The 23,879-nt window shown below is 44.9% G+C and overlaps 1 pseudogene; it reads right to left on the bottom strand.

Moving 5' to 3' along the window:
• Positions 1-20,840: 20,840 nt before the first annotated feature.
• LOC148792257 (G-type lectin S-receptor-like serine/threonine-protein kinase At2g19130) lies at positions 20,841-22,302 on the bottom strand (annotated as a pseudogene).
• Positions 22,303-23,879: the final 1,577 nt, after the last annotated feature.

Below are 23,879 nucleotides of genomic sequence, written 5' to 3'. Positions count from 1 at the left end.
ATGGTTCGAATAAATGGGGTCATCGAACCTTGTTCTATTTATAGATAAAAACTAAAAAGATTAAGTTCGAATATAATATAACTATTAAAGTTTGTGTACAGTATTCAAGTTAGGAGATTAGTCTGAGTTACAATAGGAATAGGATTTTATTAAGGGAGAGTTATAGAACTTATCAAGATAAGAGAGCAGAGAACAGTTAGAGATTAAGTAGAGTGAAGCTCATCGCATGTATGGATCATGCGATTATCTGGTGACATGTCACCATTATCCTTGATAAGCAGTTGCTTTTATTTTAGAAAATAAAAATTATTCACATTGATAAACACCCCTTAAGATTCTTGTGGACATCAAGGGTGTTCGACAACATTGTTGGTTTTGTTTTTGAAAACAAAAACAATTGCTACATCAGCAAAAGCTATATAACTGCTGATGTGGCGGTTATTTTTTATTTCAGGAAGCAACTAATTTTTCTTGTTGTATTAAGTTGATTACTAGTATTTATATTGTGAAGCTAAACTGTGTGCTTCTCAACAACTTAATTTGGCTGCATTTGGATATGCTTCAGGATTTTTGCTTTTAAAAGCACAAAGATCAAATTTGGGGCTATGTACTTTGGAGCTTAAATATGTTATTGGTTTGGATCAATTCTTACCATACACTCAAAACACTTTGGGGGAAGTCAGCAATATGATTGAAAACAAAACTATACACAATTGCAAACACCACTTTTGTGGGTCAATTTTGTTTTCATAGTCCAAAGTTCAAAACAAAGTAGTGGTGTTTGAGGAGGGTTTGGCAAAGAGGGATAAATGTCAAACTTTGATCCAATTGTTGTATGGGAACAACTTAAAAGCAGCCATTGCACCTAAAATGGCCCATGTCTAAATTTTATAGAATTAAACCCCAAAGCTTTTGATGTTGTCCAAGCTGAGTAAGAAATGAATTTTTATGTTGAGCAGGACTAAGTGGTCAACAACCAGTGAGCACAAGATGTTATTAGAGGCCCAATAGTGCTCCACCCTGGGGAACCACCTCAGGGCCTCTGGTGTCTTGTTTGCAGGTCGTCAGCCAGTTTGTCCAACTCAAACAAATTCATATACTACTCATCCACCTCTGCTCAAACAGAATCAGTTTTGGCTTTGCTCCAAAGTGATTTTCAAGAAATTAGGAGTGTGCTTCAATTACAATAAGTTCAAGAAGAAAATTATGTTCTCAATGAAGTATGGTAGGAATGCCAAAAAATTGGGTTACATATGGATGGTTTAAGGAGGAAAAGAGGATAGTTTGGTAGTGATGCTTCTACAAACAAGAGAACAAAGCAGCTAGATAGCAGGAATAAGTCTCTGGGTCTCCAACTGTGGATGTCTCCGGTACATGGACAAATTGCAAAGGGTGAATTCGAAGGGGGTACCCACCACAACATCCTAGTGAACAAAGAGGTAGCAACCACTTTTTTGGGTTAGGGTGCAGAAAAGGTTGGGCTCTCCAAGTTAGAGGCAATGGACTTTTCTAGAAAAAGTGACTTTCACTAAAGTGATTTTCACAAGTTGGAACAAGAAACCATTAAGTAGGCATAGTACTAAAGTTGGATGTTCTTCAAGGTTCTTATGAGCTTGGAGGGCTACCAAGTAGTAGAAGTTAATTAAGAAGATTTGTAGACCTTTGTATTGATAAGTGTTGACCCTATGTGTTTTGATGATAGAAAACTCATTGAGGGTACTAATGGTGTATTTAAGTGTGCTACAGATCTTTAGCAAGCTTCTCTATACCAAAAGAGTATTAAAGCTATAATGCTACAAAATATGAAGTGAAAGCTTTGCCAAGTTAGCTGTCCAAGCTTCAAAGAACATCTACACCATCATCGCTTCTCCAAGCTAAGGAAGCTCCAAGTAATTCAAACATTTAGGCTACTAAAGGACTTAATGGTTTTGGAGTTGCTTAAGGATGATCTGCTACAACATCTCATCAAGGAGAAGACTGCATTAACTTGTACTCAGTTGTATTTATCTTTTTAGGATATTAATTTATCGAATTGTATGATGCACTCTATAGATGCTCAACAATATTGAATTCAGCCAATCAACCTTAGAAACCACAAACTCTAATGGCTTTGGTTCTTAGGCTTTCTTGAGCTTAAACAAGAGTTAAAAATCAAGAAAATACTTATTGAAAGCCAATGGAAGTGTCTCCAAACCTCTAGACAAAAATCTCTGAGGTTTCTAAGTGTTGGGTTGTTTATTAGGCAAGTTTGTCCTAACTGTAAAGAGTAGTCAACTACCCTAAAAAGACGTTTCAACCAGACTTATTCATGGGTTGGGTTGCCCAACGGCCAGCTTGGTCACTTGCTCTCAAATCCTCTATAAATAGAGGAGTTCAACCTTATTTAAAAAACAAAGAAGAAAGAGGAAGAGATCTGAATCAGGGCTTGTTAAAAACAACCTATGCATTCCTTGTACATGTTATTTATAGTTGTTTTTTAAAGAGAGAACACCGAGCTAGAGTTATTTTTGTAAAAGAGATCCTTGTGCTTCAATAGTGTTAGATGTGAGCAAAGTTGAGAAGATTTTGTGCTTGTACAGTCTCAGCCATCTATGGATTCTTCCTTAGTCTCCACTTTCCAACACTATGTGACCTCAGGCTTGGTTTCATCCTCAAGTATTCAAGATTAATTTTGATGGTTGTTCCTTGTGAAATCTGTAACCTTCTAGTATTGGAGTCATTTTAAGGATTTATCAAGGTGAAGTATTGTTCTTTATTAAGAAGGTCCTCAGTTGATGTGTGCTTTGTGTTTCTCCCAAGCTTGGGTGAAGGGAGATTCCTTGGTGATGATTTAAGGATGAGTTATTGGGGTGATCCATGAGCACACCCATATCTTATTAGGGAGCCTTAGTCTTTGACTTCTTAATGGAGCATCTTGTTTACTGAATCAGTAGATTGGTTAATGAGTTAGCTGGTTCTTTAGCCCAAGTTTAGCTTGGCCCTTCTGAAAAGGACATAAGTGTCTTGGGGAGCTGATAGATCATTGTGCAATTTTTAGAGTTGTTTTCCCCCTTTTGATTTGTGGTCTTTTGTGTCTCATTTTCCTTCTCAGTGATAAAATTTTTGCTTAATCTATGCTCCTAATAGAAAAGGATGAGTTGAGCATCAATTTCATGCTAGTTTGGTGATATCTCTAGGTCTTACAAACTTATATGGAATAGCCACAGATGCACATGCCTGAAATAAAATTGTTAAAAGGCAAAGATGGTTTGTGAATTCATTATTGTCTTTGTACATCAAGCAAACATAGGAAGAGATATTCTACATAGTAATTTCAAATGATGTTACATAAATTACATTTTATATGGGGCTGCCCATGCAGAAGCCTAACATTTATAAAGAGACCAGAGGCTTACAAAAGCTTTGCAAGGACTTGGTCAAATTGGGAGCAATCCAATACTGTATTAAAGGATAATGTGGGTCTGGAAGGCTGGAACAGAAGAGAGAGAAAGATGAGCAGAGAAAAACCTCTAGACTTGAGTCCCACAAGAAACTATGGTCTCATCAAAATAAAAAACTATGGTGTTCTTATGTGGGTTGCATGGGGATTCACCAGGAGGACCTGCAGGCCAAACCACCTTGCTAGGGCTTAAAAAAATTTGAGATGCATGTTAGACAGTGTATGCCCTTAGCTCCAATCAGATTGATGTACGTTATAAATTTATTGTAAATGAATAAAGTACATATTTGATTCGTGTTCATGTGGTGTGTTTCTGTGTAATACCCTTAAACTGGACACTTATGAGACTCGTGCTAGGGCTTGAAAAAAATTTGAGATGCATGTTAGACAGTGTATGCCCTTAGCTCCAATCAGATTGATGTACGTTATAAATTTATTATAAATGAATAAAGTACATATTTGATTCGTGTTCATGTAGTGTGTTTCTGTGTAATACCCTTAAACTGGACACTTATGAGACTCGTGCTAGTTTAGAATATTCACAACCGTTGGATAAGTCTGAGGAGATTTATCCTGCCAAGACTCACACTGGTATGTTGCCAAATGTTGGGGTGGCCTATCTCAGCCGCCAAGGTGAGACCCAAGGCACATGCAGTCTATGATTAATTGAATCTTTGAACCGGACCAGATTTCTAGTATTGCCCTGGACCTTGGAGATTGATGGGCAAAACTGGAAAGTTACACCTGACCCCTAGACACAATTATGATACTGCACTAGGTGTCGGATTGGGCTGTCTTGATATGCCAATCAGTGAGATCCTTAGCGGGGCTCAAAACCTGGGTATGTTGGGACAGTCCGAGAATTCATTTGAGTGGGTGATCATAGTGACAGGATCAGCCCCTTTGTCGGACAAAAGTAACGATCGGGGATGCACTCTCTCTGATGGAAACCAAGACTACCGGTAGCCGATTTCAATCGTTGAGATTTGTTTTGCAAAATATATTTTATATGAGATATAAAAGTAAATATATTACGGTTTCTAAACGTTTGCAAAAGGTTTTAATTCCCGGGATCCATGTGAGAAGAGAGTGCAACATTATTCCTTGCAGCCGAGGGAGAGGTCCTCTCTTGTCGGGCAGTGTTTGATCATTATGGGCTGAGAGATTAAGTGTAAGGCCATTGAGGGTAATACCTGATGGGCTAATCTTGCATCTGCCCACAGTCCCTGGGTGTTACAAGGTGGCTTGACCCAAGGACCACTTAGGGTAAGTGTTGGGCCCATAGAGCCCATGTGATGGGTTTCAAGGGGTGCACTGTTCATAACAGTGTATTCGGCCAGGCCTTGTAACAAAGGCTAGGCAGAACCCATGTGGCTGATGTGTAGATCAATGTTTGGGTCCCACGCCATACAAGGAAGCCCAACTGGTAGCAGTTTGGAAGGCTAAGCAAGCACATAACCTTATTGGGCCTAAAGCCCATTTCGAACTGGACTGATTTGATCAGTTAAATGAGGAGTGAATTCTAATATTAGATTAGTAGATAGGATTGGGTCTTAACCCTATCCACTCAGAGAGTCCAGATCTGAATGCTGGAAACCTCCTAATAGGATTAGGAGGGGGCTAATCTAATCTGCAGATAAGATAAGGGTTTACCCTTATCACTTAAAGGGAATTCTGATCCAAATATGATTTGGATCAGCAACTCCTAATGGGATTAGAAGTTGATCCCTTTAAGGTTATAAAAGGAGGAGGGGCGGCAGCCTATATACAACTCATCACATTCTGTCTTCAGAGCTGAAATCACAGAAGAGAGAATTCAGTATCACTGTGCTAAATCTCTCTTGTTGCCTCCTTCCTGCCGTCGCCAGATCTACTAGTTCGATCTCCTCTTTTCAGTAGGAGTGATCAAGATTGGATCTTGATATCAGTCATTTGTGAAAGGGCTGATTGGAAGAAGTGTTCATGTGTCGTCCAGCTGATTCTTGCGAAGGATCTGGTTCTTTTGAAGTACGCTGTTGATTCTGCTTCATCCTGCACTGCGCCATCTTTAGTGAGAGCAGTTTTTGGTTCTTTCCTTGGAAGTGAATACCTCCATTGGGAGATACTATTTCTCTGTATCAGGTATATCCCTTTCCTACTGCTTTTGTTCAGATCTGGTTCGGTTCATGGTTCAAGATTGATCCTTGAAAAATATGATTTTTCTAAAATAGGGAATACGATTCCCAATAGGATGGAGAGAAATTTTTGAAATTCACCCATTCTATTCCGCAAGATTCAGGCATCCATACGATGGATATCTCCTCCCTTCAATACAACCCTAAAATCATCCATCCATGTGAGACATAATCCATTTCTCCCAAAAGCTTGGGTTTTGTGGATAGTTCTGTAAATTTTGTTAACTTTCAAATTTGGGAGTATTTTTGAAATTTGGGTTCATTCTATTTTCATTTTATTATGCCTATTTTTGTTACAGATGAACCCAAATAACAGAGAAATTATGAAGCTAACTGATGAAGGGTGATTTGGCCCGACCTAGTAAAGAGGGGACACGTGGACACAACCTGATCAAGAGATGACAATTCAGCTTATCTAACCAGCCCGCAGCAGATCGAGCTCGGGTACCCAACCACCCCGGGCTAAAGTGACCTCGGGACAAGGCCACCTCGAGACGAGATCGCCTCGGTACCAGATCGCAACAAGGACACTTCGACACTCAACCCAGTTCGGGACTTAAAGACATCAGTTTAGGGATACCGACATGCCATTACGTGGTGATCCCGAAAACCCCTCCAACGGATCCTAGGCCTCACGAGATCACGCCGCGTAACAACTAGCATTATCTCCTCGACCGATTCGGGTAGAAGTGATGAACCTTATCAGTTGGCAGTATTATCTTCCAACTTACGCGGAAACAGATCCTATCATGACGATAATCCCAGAACTGATCCGCAAAACCCGCGAGGACTCAATTATATAAAGGCTACACCCCTGGTGGTTCAAGGTACGTGTGATTTCTCTACTTTCTAGCTCTCCTACATCCTTGAGCTATTTCAGCTCGCTACCAGTTTATTGACTTAAACATCGGATCGACCTCATCGGATTAGCAACCCTGGGTTATCTGATCCTTCTCTTGCAGATCAACTTAGTCCATCGTCCGCCTGGAAGTTAAATCACCTCGAACAGGAGCAGCGAGATTGCGCAACATCACTAACTAACGCAATCAAACATTCATTTGCAGGTTGACGTCTGTTGTCTAAACTTTTTCACTTCAATTTCAATTTTACCAAAAGTGTTATGATATCTTATATACATCATGAACCAAACAAAAGAGAAAAATATACAACAAGGTAGTTGAAATGCAGCCTAGCAAACTGCCTTCATTTAGAAAAACCCATACTTGTCTTATCAGTGAAAAGAGGAAAAAATAAAAAAATAAAAATAAGAAATCTATTGGAGAAAACTTGAGGCTTATCGGTGAAAAGTAAAAACTAAGCGGTCGTACTAGCTTATTGGTGTCAAACGGCAATCGATCTAGGTTATACCTGCAAAAAAATGGAGAGTTATTGGCCCCTTTTCCTCAAAAATAAAAAGATAATGAATGGACGGGTTTATCAAACAGACTGGCTTACCGGCATCAAACAGCACGACGACGACTGGGGTTTTTCCGATCGGGATGCCTCCTGTAGAAACAGATCCTCCTATTGCTGTGTGTAAATGGTTGCCTCGGCGCTACAAGTCCTTTTCTTTTGTTAGGGTTTAACTTTTTTCTTGCATTTTGGGTGGCCCGTGATACACTGGATCATGCCAATTCAGCTAACACATCAGTGCCAGGTAAGATTGACATTTCGTGAAATGTCCGACCGTTAGGAAAAGCAAGAATTTGAAGCTTTCCCAAACGGTGATGAGATCTGCTCCGCACAAATGGGCGTCTCACATGTACATCCACGTGAATTGGGAGCATCTTTCATGAATAATAACAAATAAGTACAGAAGATGTTCCTAATCTATGATAGGATGTGTGAGTGAAACGCCTGTGAGGCGCCAGGTGTGAGAAGAAAATCCAATTTCCCTCAAACGGTTATATGCACATAAATCGAGGAATTTTTTCCCAAACTCGAGGCATTTACGTTTGATGGTGTTTTTGTTTTTGATAAACACCTCGAATCAAACTGTGATTCAAGTGCAAATAAACATTTATTCCCAATTACGCAGACGTGGCACCGTTTTTTTAGGAAATGCCCATGGTACCAAACACGCTCACATTTGTTCTTGATAGGAATTAATTACCAGTGGCAATGTATTGGAATCTAGAATTCCACGGTGGGTCTTTGTTTGTATATAATTGCCAAGGGACCTCTAGAGTGTAGTCAAATAGGAACTCAAACCTTTAGGAGAAATTACCTCCTAAACTTTCATTTGTGATAAAGACACTTTAAACTTAATACCCCTGATCATTAAGTCAAATGATGGAATGCATTAAATTACCTAAATACCTATTCGAACTTTTTTTTTTTGTTCTTTTCTCTTAAATTCTATTTGACCCAAAAATACCTCTATTTTCTTCAAATGAAATTAGCTAAAATAACAAGAATCATGTCAAAAAAATTAAAAAATAATTTATTTTTTAATTCTTGTTTCATTTCATTGACATGTCTCTCTTCATCTTAAAATAAAAAAAAAAAAAATTACCCACTCATTTCTATATTAAATTAAGAAAACATCTATCAAAAATAAATCTCTACCATTTCATTGGAATATTAGAACAACCAATAGGACTTCTAGACTTGGATGATAATGGTTTCTTTGAATAGTTTCGAAAGCTACAGGTATCTTTAAATGGTTTAGAGAAACGTCAGGATATATTTAAATAATTTATCTATGATTATTTGGATGATAATGTTCATCCCATGTGCCTCGATCTAATTGGGCCTTAGAGAAAGAACCATGGCCCTTAGCCCAGCCCAGAGGCCAGATCCATGGACGAAACAACCGTAATTGCTTTTGTTGCAAGGCATGGACCACTTGCCTCAATTAAGCATTTGTTTATTCTTAATGGATGTCTTTACGTACCAAGTAATTCAACCAGACAACCACACCCTTTTTTTAAAATCCAAAAAGAATGGGTTAAAGACTTACGTCTCCCCTTTGCTTTCCAATTTCTAATAGACTTAACCCACCGTTAGAAAAATAGGCCATTAGCCTGAACAGTAGTAATGAAAAGACATTTTTACCCTTTATTATTCTTCAAATTTTAAGGAAAACCACCTAAATTATGAGAAGAGGGAAGAAACTCTCGCTACATTGAAGCGAGCTACTATGCTCCCTTTGCAATTTAAGACTATTGTTCGAATTTAACGGGTTGACAATTTGATTGCCCATTTCAGTGGATTGTTGATTAAATCAACAGTTTTTGGTAAAGAACCGGATTAGGGATGAAATAGGACATATTGCCTGAACAATTTTTGGACTGAATTGTCCGACCATCTGAATCAACGATGGTTCGAAAAACATACCTTCATTATCAATTTCTCTTCAAAAGCTATACATGTCGAATCCCAGCAGCTGGGAAGGAAGGGAAATGTAGGAAAACCAATACAATGTTTGTAAAAATTTCCCTATATTTTCCTTCCTTTTCTTATTTTTTCCTTTAATAAATCAAATACAGCCTAATTAATTCAATATTTTATTTAAGGGTAAAATACAAAAACCTCCCCTGAAGTTTCTAACAATTATAAAAACCTTCTTTATAGTTTTACTTTAGCAAAACCCTCCCTTTATTTTCAAAAAAAATCAACAAAAACCTCCCTTCCGTCAATGATCAAGACAGAAAACATTAAACCTATGATAATTTTTTTTTTCAAAATGCCTATTTTACCCCATTAGGAGTTATTGTACACCTATTTTGACTAAAATACCCTTTTCCCCCTCTCATTATCGTAGTTTCATCTTTTGTGCAATCTGAAGATGAGCATGGGTGAAGAATGAGCGAGGAAGAATTATCAGAATATTTCACTTTCTAGAATATTCCGGACATCTTCCGGCGATGATTCTTCACCGGACGATGACCGTGCTTCATCCTATTGGTCGATGATTCTTCACCGGACGATGACCGTCCTTCATCCTGTTGGTCAATTTCTTCAGTGGAGCGATTGACGACATTTAGTTTCAATTTTTGGATGACTCGACAGAATGTATCTAGTGAGACAACTACGAAAATGGTGTGAATGGTGCGAATGTTGGTAATACCAATTGATGGTGCGCAATCCGGTCACTCCTAGCTGGCACTTACGTGGCTTTGGGAAGGTACCTGAGATGGAGAAGAAGAAGAATCCCCGGGGGGTTGCCCAGCGGGAACACTTCGATGCTTAAGTTAGTATTTTGTAGGAAAAGCAAGGAGAAGACGAAGGCTAAGAGTGCAGATAGCCCGTGAGTAGAAGATCATACCTCTCTCCCTTGATAATAAGCTCCTTATAACGAAAATTCGTTGCATCAGGCCCACTGGCCTCTGACAGGCCAGGTATAACCGCCACTGTCAGTCTGCCATAGCCGTTACTGGCAGGGGCTAAGGTGGCACGCGCGGGGCCGTCATCACAAGGTACGTGCCTGTCGGGTGTGAGGCACCCTCTAAAGGTGGCAGGCACGACGCTATCTAACGAGGGATATGGCTGTTGTCCCCAGGTTTGTCGGGTGCGGTGGTCAGGCAAGAGGTCTACCTGCGATATGCCGAACTACCCTTCCGTGAGTTACCCCGTGCCGGGCTACCTCGTAAGCAGCGAGCTGCCTGTGGTAAATTAAGCCGAGATGTCTGGCCCGAGGTGTCTTCACCTTGGGGTGTCTATAGGCAGATCGGTGTGTTCCTGTCTGGGAGTGGTCCAAGATCCACTGAGAGGAGCTCGGGTATTAGGAAAGATCAGAGGGCCCTGAGCTCGGAGGTAGCTCGGGGTGCCTTACCCCCCGGGGTGGCGGTGCAGGCTAGGCGGCTCCCGGCGAGTAGTCTATTCTGTCGAGTTTTCGGGCTGAACTCGGTGGGACCTTCCCTTCGAGTTGCGGTTGCGCCTGCAGTGCTGTCACGCTGAGTCATCGTTTGAGCAAGGCCACACACACGTGTACTCGGGCTACGAGGTCGAGCCAAATCACCCTCCATCAATTGCCCCCCACTCCATGTGTTGGCAATGTTGACCCAACGTGGGGAGTTCTTGTCACGCCGGGTAGATTTGGCTTCAGCACTTATGTCGCTTCGTCACACGTTCCGTCTAGTTGGACCGTTCTAGTTCCTAGCTTGGTTAAAAGGAACATGGGTCGCGTTCAGCTTATGCGCGAACGTCACGCGGTTTGGACTTTGCAGACGCGAAAAAACGTGCTAAACTGATTTCGCCTCGAGGAACCCGTAGCCGGTTTTTCTGGAGCTATCAGATCGTCTTGATCGCGACTGTTGATGCTCGAGCATAGCGGCTATAAATAGTGGGGGATGCTTGGCCATTTCTTTGCCACAAAGTCTCCAGCGTCAGTGTTTGAGCTCGCGTCTGAGGTTCTTAGCTTGGGTCTTCTAGCTCGGTTCGTTCCTCTAGTCAGTTTGCGTCTCTAGTGGTGAGTCCCCGAGCTCCTCTTTCTTTTCCGAGCACTCTTTCCTTTTTTCCTTGCAATGTCGTCTAGTGTAGATGTAGATAGTCTCATCAACGAGCCCGAGGTGGGTACCTCGGCTCAGGGTGGCTCCTCTGCCGCCCAACCGTCTGATGTACGGGCGGCTTCGGGTCAACTGGCATCCACCTCCCACCGAGGTCGGGTGCCAGATCAGTTTGGCCCTTCCACAATGACTTCGGAGAGGCTCCAGGACCTCATACAGAGGTTCAACCTCCCTAGGGAATACTCATATAGCCTTCCTACCAGAAACTTCCCATGGGAGCACAGTCCTGATGAGATCGTGGTCTTTAGGGAGCAATTGTTAGCCGGACTCCGACTTCCTCTTCACCCCTTGATTGTTGAGGTGCTGGTGCACTTTAACATCACCTTGGATCAACTTCACCTGAACTCCACACGGAATGTGGTGGGATCCATCTCCCTTTGTTTTGACCGTTCTCTCTCCATTGCCCTAGACATCCTTAGCACAATCTTGGCCATAAAGAAGAGTGCTTCGGGCACTCTCCCTGGGCACAGACGGTCTTACTACCTGTCTCCCCGCCCGGGTTTCAAACTCTTGCACAAGCTCCCGACTAAAGTCTCAGCCAGGAAGCGGGACTACTCCGTAGTTCGGAGCAGCACGGGGTGGCCCTTCCCCACTAACTGGAGGGTGGCCGTTCAAGACCCCGGTGTCATCTTAGATGGTAAGATCAAGAAGGCACTCCAGTTGCTGGCTCAACTCGGGTTGAATTACAAAGACTTCACATCCGAGGAGAAACTCATCCAGGTCGGCTTGAGCCCGGGTAGGTTTTTCTTCACTTCAAATTTTTTGTTCATATATTTACTTCGGGGTTACTAATGTCGAGCTTCACTGCAGGTCCTATGGAGGCAAAGAAGATTGATAGTCAAAGACTCTTCCATCAAATGAAGAGGAAGAAGCGCGCGGCCAAGAAGGCTCGCGTTGAATCTCCACAGGCCTCCGCCGAGGCTCAACCTTCACAAGCCCCGGCTCCGGAGCCCGAGCTTTCCTGTCCTCACCCCGTCATCAACTTGGAGGAGGGCATGGTGCCTTAGGGCCCCGAGATGGCGGCAGATCCCACCACGGAGCCTGCCGAGACCGTCACCGGGAGTGACACAGGAGCTGCCCTTGGGGCACGCCCTACGAAGACTACTGCCAGGGCCTATCCTACTAATACTACTATCGAAGCTTCCGAGGAGTCCGCCCATGTGGTGGAGGTGACTATCTCAAGCTCAGATAGCCCAGGGGGTGAAAGTATTCTGAACCCCCGATGCAGTCTGCAGAAGAGCAAGGAGGCTGCTTATTCGGAGGAGGTCATCGAATGGGCTGATCTTACTCCCGGTCAGCTCAGTGGCCGAGTTGCCGCGCATGCCATGGTGGTGAGTTCTTCACGAAGGGTTCTTCCCCTCTCCCTCACTTCTTTCTTTTCTTCTTTTCCTTTTTTTTTTTGACTGACCGGTCTTGCCTTTGTGCAGGTGAACTCCATCGTGCGTGCCTTGACCTTTCAGTCCAATTGGAACTTGAGACGGGCTCTGGATGCTGAGAGGTCATCCCGTGAAGCCCATACCGAGCTGAGGGCAGCTCGGGGTCAAATCCACCGCCTTCAGAACAACGCCTCAGCTCAGAAGAGCTTCATTGAGGTGCTGTTGGCGAAGAAGAACGAGCTGGCCCGAGACAAGGACAGGCTGAGGGCCGAAGTAAACGGTTTCAAGGTCGGTCAGGAAGCATTGAGGCTGGAGGTAGACAGTCTCAAGGCAGACCGGGACAACCTTAGGGCAGATCGGGATAAGCTTAGGGCAGACCGGGATAAGCTTAGGGCAGATTGGGACGCCCTGAAGCTTGAGGTGCAAGGCCTTAAAGAAGCCAAGGGAAAGTTAAAGCAAAAGGTGGAGTTCCTCTGAGTTGATATCAAGGAGAAGACGAAAATTTTTGAGGACGCCCTCGAGGAGACCAAAGTGCAGGCCATCATCGATTACGTCCAGTCGTCGAGGTTTGACGACATGATGACCGAGGCTTACCGCAAGGGCTTCAAGCTCAGCCGGTGGCTGATCAGGCACCTCTACCCCGATCTGGATACCAGCGCCATCACTACTTCCCGGATCACTGATGACTAGACCTGTTCATGGGCCGGGCCAGGCTCGGGCGGGCTTTCACTTGTCACTAATTAAAATATACTAGGCCGGAGCCCGAGCTCGGCCCTAGTAAAAAGCCCAAAACTCGAGCCCAAGCCCGAAGCCCGACCTAATTGAAAAAAAAAACAATTTTCCCTATTCAAATTTGAATTAAAAATTCAGATAGTATTTTTTTTTCTATTTAAATGAACAATGGGCCTACAAGATGGTATTTTTCCCTTTCTTTTATATTTTAAAACACAATTTTACATTCTTAAATCAAAAAATTTATTCAAATGGACATAATCACATAACTAATTTTAAGTTTAATATTAGGTTGGGCCGGGCCGGGCTCGGGCCGGGCTATTTTGACAAAACCCGAGCCCGGCTCAAATTTATTGTGGGTCGGGCTTTTTGGCCTGACTTTAAGCCCACGGGCCTATAAGCATGTTCAAGCCCGTCCGGGGTCGGGCCGGGGTCGAGCCGGCCCGTCAGGCCACCCGGCCCATGAACAAGTCTACTAATGACGTAGTGCGCCAGTCGACGGATGATCCAGACTCTGAAGATGAAGGCACCGATTATGAAGCAAAGGCTGCTAGCCCAGTTACTGCCCCCGAGGAGGTCCTTGGCAAAGACAACGAGACTCCAAAATAGCTTGGTCCTTGTATTAATCTTTTCTTTTTATTTTTTCTTGTAACAAAACTTTGTAATGAAATCTTCATAATGAAAAATTCACTTTGCCAAACACTTGTGCAATTTTCTTTTACTTGCCGAAGTCGTTGTCTTATTCTAAACTATTAGGCTAGTAGGCTAATTACCCGAAGTGAGGGTTCCTCAACTGTCGTGGTCCCGAACTGTATTCCAATACTTAGTAGGGGTAGCCTTGTGTACACCAAGGTGAGTGACATAGTAGGGTACATGCCCGACCTGTCTGCACCCGGGTTAAGTTGACATCAGTTGTCCTTTACGGGTTTAACTTGTTGCATGCCAGGGCGGGCTATTCGTCACAAGGTTCTCGCTCGAACTGCTTGTGCCTTAGGCATTGCAAGTACTTAGCCTATGCCGACGAGGCAACTAGGTCTTGTATGGTGTCGAGGTCTTTCGTTAGCTCGGCGTTTTAGCCCTTAGGCTAGAGGAGCGACTTATAATCTGTTCTCCTAGAGTTTGCCTATGCCATAGAGGTGACTGGGTCTTATTGCGCCGAGGTCATGTTAGCTCGGTATTTTGGCCCTTAGGCTCGGAGAGTGGCTCGTGGCCTACTCAGTTGTTATAGATAGTATTGTCTTAAGTTGACAATATTCCATGCCTGAGGTAATTGTTTTCCTTCGAGGGTCTCGAGCTCGTACGTTCCTTCCTCGAGCACTCGTTTCACTCGGTAAGGTCCTTCCCAGTTGGACCCGAGCTTGCCAGCGCCGGGCTCAGGTACCATAACTTTACGAAGGACCAGGTCGCCAATGCGGAGGTTCCGCTTCTTGACCCTGGCGTTATAGTACCGAGCTACTCTTTGCTGGTAAGCTGCGGTCCTGATGTACGTGAGGTCCCTTACTTCGTCGAGTAGATCGAGGTTGGTACGCAGCTCATCTTCGTTCATCTGATCACTGTATGCTTCTAGTCGCAGCATAGGTACTTCGATCTCTGCGGGGATAACTGCTTCGGTGCCGTAGGTGAGGTTGAAGGGGGTTTCTCCTGTGGCGGTCTTCTCCGTGGTCCGGTAGGCCCATAGAACACTGGGTAGCTCATCTGCCCACAACCCTTTAGCTCGGTCTAATCGTGCCTTCAATCTGCGGAGGATGGCTCTGTTTGTAACTTCTGCCTGACCATTTGCTTGAGGGTGTGCGACTGAAGTAAAGTTCTGTCGGATCCCCATCTCTTGGCACCAGTCTTGGAATTTGATGTCCTCAAACTGCTTGTCGTTGTCAGAAATCAGTACCCGAGGTAACTCGAAGCGGCACACGATGTTCTTCCAAAAGAAGTTTTGGACGTTCCAGGCTGTGATCGTTACAAGGGGTTCAGCCTCTACCCACTTGGTGAAGTAATCCACTGCTACTACTAAGAACTTCCTCCCACCCGTTGCTGGCGGGAATGGCCCGAGTAGATCGATGCCCCATTGTGCGAAGGGCCACGAGCTGGTCAAATACTTGAGGTCGGCAGCAGGTTGGTGGTCGATATTGGCGTGCTTCTGGCATTTGTCACATTTTTTAACGAGTTCAATGGCATATGCCTTCATTGTTGGCCAATAATACCCCTGTCAAAGTGCCTTTTGGGCGAGGGCTCTGCCCCCCAAGTGTCCGCCGCCCAGACCCTCATGAGTGTGGTGGAGTACGAGCTTGGCTTCAGTAGGTCGCAAGCAATGCAGGTAGGGGAGCGTGTAGGATCTCCGGTATAGTTGTTCGTCTATCATTACGTATTTGGCTGTCTGGCGCTATACCCTTCTGGTTGCATTGCGATCTGCAGGGAGGGTCCCGTGTAGCAAGAAGCTCGTGAGCGGGTCAATCCAGCTCGGCTCTGCTTGAATGACGGGAGTGACCTCCTCTACCCCCCGAGAATGCTAGGCCGAGGCAGGTCCTCTATGTACACGGTTCTCATGGTCATGTCGCTGGTGCTGGCTAACCTGGACAGGGCGTCGGCCTCAGCGTTCTCCGACCTAGGGATTTGTATGATGAAGTGTGACTGAAAGTTGAGTAGGGCCTCTCTGACTTTAGCTAAGTAGGCGACCATGGTTGGCTCGCAAGCTTCGTACTCACCAATGACCTAGTTGACCACGAGCTGAGAGTCGTTGCAGATAACGATGTGTTTGGCCTTTACTTCTCTGGCTAAGGCTAGTCCAGCTATCAACGCCTCGTACTCCACTTCATTGTTAGATGCCGCGAACTTGAAGCGTAGTGCGTACTCCAGTTTCGTGCCACTTGGGCCATGCAGGACTATTCCGGCTCCGCTGCCCTATTAGTTCGAGGAGCCATCTACGTGAAGGATCCAGGGTTCCTCATCCCATCTCGCGCTTAGCCGAACTAGGAGAGATGCCACACTGGCTGCTACCTCACGGAGCTCGGACTCAACCAGCTTGGGAGCTTCGGGCTCACCCGAACTGGGGACCTCGTGCTCAATCAGCCTGGAAATTTTGGAACTGAATGTGCATTCGGCGATGAAATCTACTAAGGCTTGAGCCTTAATGGCAGTTCGCGGCTTGTACTGGAGGTTGTACTCACTGAGCTCAATGGCCCACTTCGTCAACCGACCAGAGACCTCGGGCTTAAGTAAGACTTGCCTGAGAGGTTTGTCGGTGAGAACGATAACAGTGTGAGCCTGGAAGTACGGGAGGAGCTTCCGAGCTGCAATTACCAGTGCGTATGCTAGCTTCTTTATCTCCAGATATCTCGTCTCTGCTCCCTACAATACTTTACTAACATAATAGATGGGTCGTTGGATCCGATCTACTTCCTTTATTAGTACCGAACTGACCACTTCGTCGCTCACCGAGAGGTACGGTTCTAAAACATCGCCCTCCTCGGGCTGGGTTAAGATCGGCACGCTAGCGATGTATCTCTTGAGCTCGTCAAACGCGAACTGGCAGTCTTGGGTCCATTCGAACCCTTTGCTCTTTATTGCTTTAAAGAATGGTAGACAGCGGTCTGCCAACTTGGACATGAAGCGGCTCAGGGCAGCTATGCGGCCATTCAACCTTTGAACCTCCTTCAACTTCCGGGGTGGTCTCATATCTAAGATGGCCTTAATCTTATCCGGGTTGGCCTCAATGCCGCGCCGGTTAACGATGTACCCTAGGAATTTACCCGAGGTAACACCGAAGACACACTTGTTTGGATTCAACTTCATATTAAACTTACGCAAAATTTCAAAAACAAAATGCAAGTCTTGTATTAATTCATGCGAAAATTGGGTTTTGATGACCATGTCGTCTACATAGCATTCTACTTCTCTGCCAATTAATGGCTCAAACAATTTATTTGCAAGCCTTTGAAAGGTTGCCCCTACGTTTTTCAACCCGAAGGAAATAACCTTGTAACATCTTGATTTGGTTATAGCCCGTCTTTTCTTCGTCTATCGGGTCCATCTTGATTTGGTTATAGCCCGAATAGGCGTCTAAGAAACTCAGCAATTCGTGCCCTGAGGTCGTATCCTCCAAACGGTCAATTCTGGGGAGCGGGAAGTAGTCTTTTGGGCAGGCTCGGTTTAGGTCGGTGTAGTCAACGCACATGCGCCACTTGCCATTAGCCTTCTTTACCAGAATGGGGTTCGCTACCCAGCTCGGGTAATGGGCTTCTCTTATGAAGCCAGCTGCGAGGAGCTTTGCAACCTCCTCGTCGACTGCTTTCCACCGCACCGGGGCTAGGTTGCGTTTCTTTTGTCTAACGGGCCTAACTACAGGATCAATATTGAGCTTGTGAGTTATAAGGTCAAGGTCTATACAGGGCATCTCTGTCGCAGACCATGCAAAAATATCTAAATTTTGAAGTAAGAAACTTACCAATTCGGATCGTAGAGGTTCCTGGATGGAAGCACCGATCTGAAGCGTCCGAGCTGGGTTTGCGGCTGAGGTCGGAATAGCGACGGTTTCTTCCGTCGGTGCAGCTTGTTCTTCACCTTGCTCTGTAGGCCTTTCCAGTTCGAGGTCGTCGGCCACCTTGGTCTTTTCCTTTAGGGCGGCGACATAGCACTTGCGGGACTCGAGCTGGTCGCCCCGCGCTACCCCCACACCGAAGTCTGTAGGGAACTTCATTGCAAAATGATAAGTGGAGACCACCGCCCGTAGAACATGGGTGACCGGCCGACCTATTATGGCAGTATGGGGAGGGGGTCGCGACCACCAGGAAGTCGTGGTTGAGTCTGACTACGCAGGGCGATGTGTCGACTTCCACAGGTACTGTCACTTTCCCAAGGGGCCTGATTTCTTCTCCGCTAAAGCCCACCAAAGGAGTGTTCGCGGGCTTCAAGTCACTTCCCTGCAACTGAAGCTGGTCGAACGCGGCTTTGAAGAGAATATCTGCCGAGCTACCCTTGTCAACGAGTACGCGCCTGACCTCGAAGTCGTTGATCCTCAGCTTTATCACAAGCGCGTCATTGTCAGGGTATTGGACCCCTCACGCATCGTCTTCTGTGAAGAAAATTGGTTCTTCTATCTTCGGCCGCTTCGGAGGATTTTGTTCTTCCCGAGCAGCTTCACGAACTGATGTCCGAGTTGCCGTTAAAGTACAACCCGCGATGATCGAGCCTCCCACTATCACGTGGATGGTGCCCCGAACTGGCCTCTCTTCCGGAGGCTGCTTCTGCGATTGTTCGGTCGGCCTACTACTGGACTCGGGAGCGTCCATATCGTGCTCCCTTTGCTGACCTGTTTTATTATTATCATTATTATTATTTTGTACAAAGTTCTTTAAATATCCGCGACGGATGAGCTCCTCTATCTCGTCGCGGAGGTTCTTGCAATTTTTGGTATTGTGACCGTGATCTCTGTGAAAATTACAATACAAGTTCTTATTTCTCTCGTTGGGATTTCCCCTCATACGGGGTGGCCACTTCACATACGGGGCATCCTTGATCGCCATCAGGATTTCAGCCCGCTTCACGTTCAGTGGGGTGTAATCAGTTCGGTCTGCTACAGGAGCTTGGAACGACTGACCCGGCTTTGCCCTTTGAGCTGCATTTTTTTTCTTTCGACTGTCCCCTTGGCTGGAAGGCTCTCCTTCACTTTTCCTCTTCTCGAGCGCACCCTTACCCTTCTGGTTGATCTCTTCCTCCGTGGCTATAAACCTGTCCACGAGCTTAAGAAATTCGGTTATGGTCGCCGGTTGGTTGACGACCATGTGCCATTTGAACTCTTTATGCTTCACGCCTTTCTTGGCTGCTGTGAGGCGCACAGCGGGGTCCAGGTGCGGTATCTGCATGCACGCGTCGTTGAATCGCTTGATATAGCCCCGGATGGACTCTCCCTCTCTCTGCACTATGTTGAGGAGGCTTTCTTCAGTTCGTGGGCACCGCTTGCTGGTGACGAAGTGGAACATGAAGGCTTGCGCGAACTGCGCCCAACTTTTTATCGATCCAGGTGCCAGGTTCCGGTACCATGTACGGGCTACTCCTCTGAAAGTGATGGAGAAGGCCACACACATACACGACTCACTGGCTCTTGCCAGGTGCATATGCAACTGGAAGGCATCTATGTGGTCATTTGGGTCAAATGACCCGTCATACTTGTGAAGAGGGGGGAGCTCGAAGTCCTTAGGCATTGGAACTGCTAGGAGCTCGGGAGACAGGGGGACGGAATTGAAAGGAGGGGAGCCCTAGCTTCGCCCGAGCTTACCTCTTCTCTACCTCCGAGCTCGGGCAGGTTATGGGTGATAGATTGGCGAGCTCGGTGGCGGCGTCTCTGCTTCTTGGTGTGCTCCAGATTTGTGCTGCTCACCTCCGTGCTGTCAAGAATGGTTTGTGCAGGAAGTAGCTCGGGCCGCTGGTGATGGCTGTGGACAGAGGGATCCTGCTTGGAGTCTGCAGCCAGGATCTCGAACCGGTTCTCCAGGAGCGGGGTTTCAAACTTTGACTGTCGAGGTGATGTAGACCTGGCGAGCTGGGGTCCTCCCGACCTGACTGCCCGTGGCGAGACCGGGGTAGCCGGTCTCTCTTGTCTGCCGCGGGAGGAGGTCTGACTCTTAGGAGGGTTTTGGGAGGCTTCTTCTTGGCGAGAAAGGCGTTCGTCCTGGCGCCGAGACCTAGCTTGCTGTGAGGCTGGGTACCGAGGAGGGAGTTGCGGCTGCTGAAGCTGAGGTTGAGGCAGTTGAGGGAATTATTGCTGGTAATGGTACTGAGAGATGTGGTGCAACACTTGCTACTGATAGAGCTGGTGTTGCTGGAGATGCTGCACTTGGGCTTGCATGGCCCGCATGCATTGCATCAGATCGTCGAGCTGGCTCTGGTTGGTCGCCAGAGGAACGACAGTCGGTTCAGCAAAGGTCGTTTCGACCGAGGAAGGCAGGGGAACACCCACAGGTGTCGTTGCTCTCGGCATGTTTAGGCTAGGGACTCCGTCCAGTGAGAGAGGAATGGTGAACTACCCAATGCAGACCGTGGGAACCTGGGGTTGTTCCATGGAGTTACCCATCTCCATGCTTCGTCCAACGTTGCTTGAGGAAGCCATGAGTGCCGAGTTTTCAGAGAAGGAAGAACGGTGAAGGTTTAGAGGAAGGCTTTTAGAAGCGGTTCCCACAGATGGCGCCAAATGATGGTGCGCAATCCGGTCACTCCTGCTGGCACTTACGTGACTCTGGGAAGGTACCTAAGATGGAGAAGAAGAAAAATCCCCAATGGGTTACCCGACGGGAACACTCCGATGCTTAAGTTAGTATTCTGTAGGAGAAGCAAGGAGAAGACGAAGGCTAAGAGTGCAGATAGTGCGTGAGTAGAAGATCATACCTCTCTCCCTTGATAATAAGCTCCTTATAACATAAATCCGTTGCATTAGGCCCACTGGCCTCTGACAGGGTAGGTATAACCGCCACTGTCAGCCTGCCACAGCCGTTACTGGCAGGGGCTGAGGTGGCACGCGCGGGGCCGTCATCGCAGGGTACGTGCCTGTCGGGTGTGAGGCACCCTCTAAAGGTGGCAGGCACGACGCTGTCTGACGAGGGATATGGCTGCTGTCCCCAGATTTGTCGAGTACGGTGGTCGAGCAGGAGGTCTTCCTACGATATGCCAAACCCTTCCATGAGTTACCCTGTGTCGGGCTACCTCGTAAGCGGCGAGCTGCTTGTAGTAAGCTAAGCCAAGCTATCTGGCCCGAGGTATCTTCACCTACCCTGTTAGGGGAAGGAATCGGCATGAACTTGGGACCTGATTTGGAAGAAGGGACAATGTCATATTGTGCATACTTCCTTCATCGAAAGAGCTTTTAACGATTCCTTGACTTGACCCAAACCATCCAAACACTTCACTGCAACTTTTGTGCCATTTCCAAGAGTCCCTTCAAAAACCGATCCAAATCCTCCTTCTCCAAGCTTCTTACAAAAATTCTCTGTTGCATCTTTGAGATCTTGATAAGAGAATCTCCTTGGGCATTCCTGGTACTTGATGTAAATCATCCTCCTCATCATTTTTCTTCCTATAAAGAATAATTAAGATGCAAACTACAATAAAAACAAAAAACAGAGCTGCAAGACTGGATCCTAATATTATTGCAATTTGGCTTGTTTTCTTTTCAAGAAGAAGGGATGGGGTAGGAGAAGCATATGTATCTACACCTTAATGAATGCAGATGTATTATAGTTATATTTGTTCTTATCATTGTTCATCAATGAAAAAAGTTTGGTTGGCAAAAAGCAACTACCTGCGGAAGCATTGGTATGGTACAAAAACAAAGCAGCCTTGCAAGAACAATTATTCAAGCATGCCTGCCTGCAATTCTCCAAACTCGTTTCAGTTGTGTTTGCATCACCGACAAAAAATATGAAGTGACATCCCTTAACTCTTGAAACTGTGATTTTCAGAAGCTTCATAAGAAAATGGAGTTATTTCGAAGCAGCCGAGATCCGGCTGTCGATCACTTAATTGCCTAAAATAGCTATCGTTGTTACCAGTTCCTCCAGGACAACTGCACTTACCAGTTGAGCAAATACCATAATTCCCACAAACAGTTGGGTAGCTACACTCTCCATCAGATAAATCTTATGTCAGAAGACCGCCCACTTCCGTCCACCCTGAGGTTGAGTTCCACTCGTAAACTCTCAGATGCCCATCTGACCCGAATTTAATGTACTGCATCGAGGTTGCTGGTTTTACAGTTATCGTATCATCAGGCTGGCGTGGCTCGGCGAACAATATGTAGAGAGAAAGATTTCCATTCAAGAATCTAACATAGCTCGATCTTGCATTTAGAGCAAGAGCAAACAAACCATTACTAGGACACCTGTAAGACCAGTTCGAAGAGCAAACAAACCAGACGGCTCCATTGCTAGTAACGAAAAGTGATAGGACACCTGTAGACCAGTTCGAAGATGAGATGCTGGCTGTGAGCCTCTACCCTTCTACTACCAGACGACTCTATTGTTTCCATCGAAGAGCACGAGATTTCCTATATCCTTCATATTTAAGCCCACGACAGAGTTGCCAGTGGATGGTTTCCATCATTGTTCCCATCGGTTTTTGTTGGGGTAAAATTATGATGGGTTTAACGTTTTCTGTCTTGATCATCGACGGAAGGGAGGTTTTTGTTGATTTTTTTAAAAATAAAAAGAAAATTTTGCTAAAGTAAAACTATAAAAGAGGTTTTTATAATTATTAGGAACTTCAGGAGAAATTTTTGTATTTATAAAAGGACAGCACAAAAACCACAATGAATAAACTTAATTATTAGGTAAAATTTAAAAACCAATACCTATGGGCTCGAACATATCGTCAAAGCAAAGCATAACTAAGAGGTTAATTATTATGACTGTATATCACTGAACCTTCCGTTCAAGGCTTTGTTGCAATTCAATATAAAGATTTCCTACCTTTATTTTTTCCTTTTCCTACCTTTATTCTTTCTATCCTATAATCAAGTCATTTTTTTTTCATTCAGCACCAGTTCCTCTCTTATTAATCAATCCCATCCGAACATCAAAAAAGAATTAAAAACAACAATTGGACCATATGAAGATGAACAAATTTTTACTCTTTTTCTTCTTATATTTTTATTATTTTTCACTTAATTTACACAAGAGTTGGGCCATGCCGGGATAGCATGGCACGGCTTTGCCGGCTGCCAGTGTTTAGCGGGTTTATGTGGGTCATGTTTGCCTCCTTTGGGATACTTAAGAGGTCAAGTCTGACACAGCCCATGGCATGAGCCTGGGTCGGGCTTTGGGTTAGGCCATAAGAGGCATATTCTTTTAAAAGAATTGAAAAAATAGTGAAAATTTTTAAATAAATTAACAAAATGAAAAAAATACTAAAATTCTATTTTGTATGAATTTTGATGTATACAATTGTTTATAAATGTAAAATAAAATGAAATTAAAAATTATAAAACAAAGCCCATGGAAGCACGACCCACTTTGTCGTGTTGTTCCATGCCAATCCGCATGCCTGCAAAATCAAAGCCTGAATGGCCGAGGTATGGGCTAGGCTGCAGCATGGCCCGCATTAGCAGTAACAAATCAAGCCCAACACAGTCCGATTTACACCTTTACACAAGAGTCTTCATCAATTGGTCTTGAATAGACATATTCACGAGTTGCATTTTGTTGGGTTTGAATCGAGCTTTGCCTCCTTATTAACAAAAAATGTCTAGGCCCGAATTCAAGCCTAACCCTTATATAAAGCCCAATGCCCAGTTTGAATATAAAAAGTCTTACCTATGGTGTAATTTTCGTTATTTTTATTTTCTATGTTTGTTTATAATGTTTGTTATATTTTTCCTATATTTTTTGTTATTTTTTCATTTTCTATACTTATTTATAACTTTTGTTATATTTCTTTTTTGTAATTTTTATTTGTATTTTTTTATAATTATTTTATATTTTCTATAATTTAGGTATGTATGATTAATGGGTTGGGCGGGAGTTGAATTAAGGCGGTTTTGGGTGGAACCCAACCCATTTAAATTTTATTAACTGGGGCATTTACAGGTTAGTGGGTTAGATGGGTTAGGCTGAACCCAAACCCAACCCAGCCCACCCCACCCAATTGCCACCCGTACATGACATGAGAC

This window comes from Nelumbo nucifera, chromosome 4 (assembly GCF_055504915.1).
Source record: "Nelumbo nucifera cultivar China Antique chromosome 4, China Antique-T2T, whole genome shotgun sequence".
Taxonomy (NCBI): Eukaryota; Viridiplantae; Streptophyta; class Magnoliopsida; order Proteales; family Nelumbonaceae; genus Nelumbo; species Nelumbo nucifera.
The sequence above is the reverse complement of the archived record's forward strand: the minus strand, read 5'-3'. Positions and strand labels throughout refer to the sequence as shown.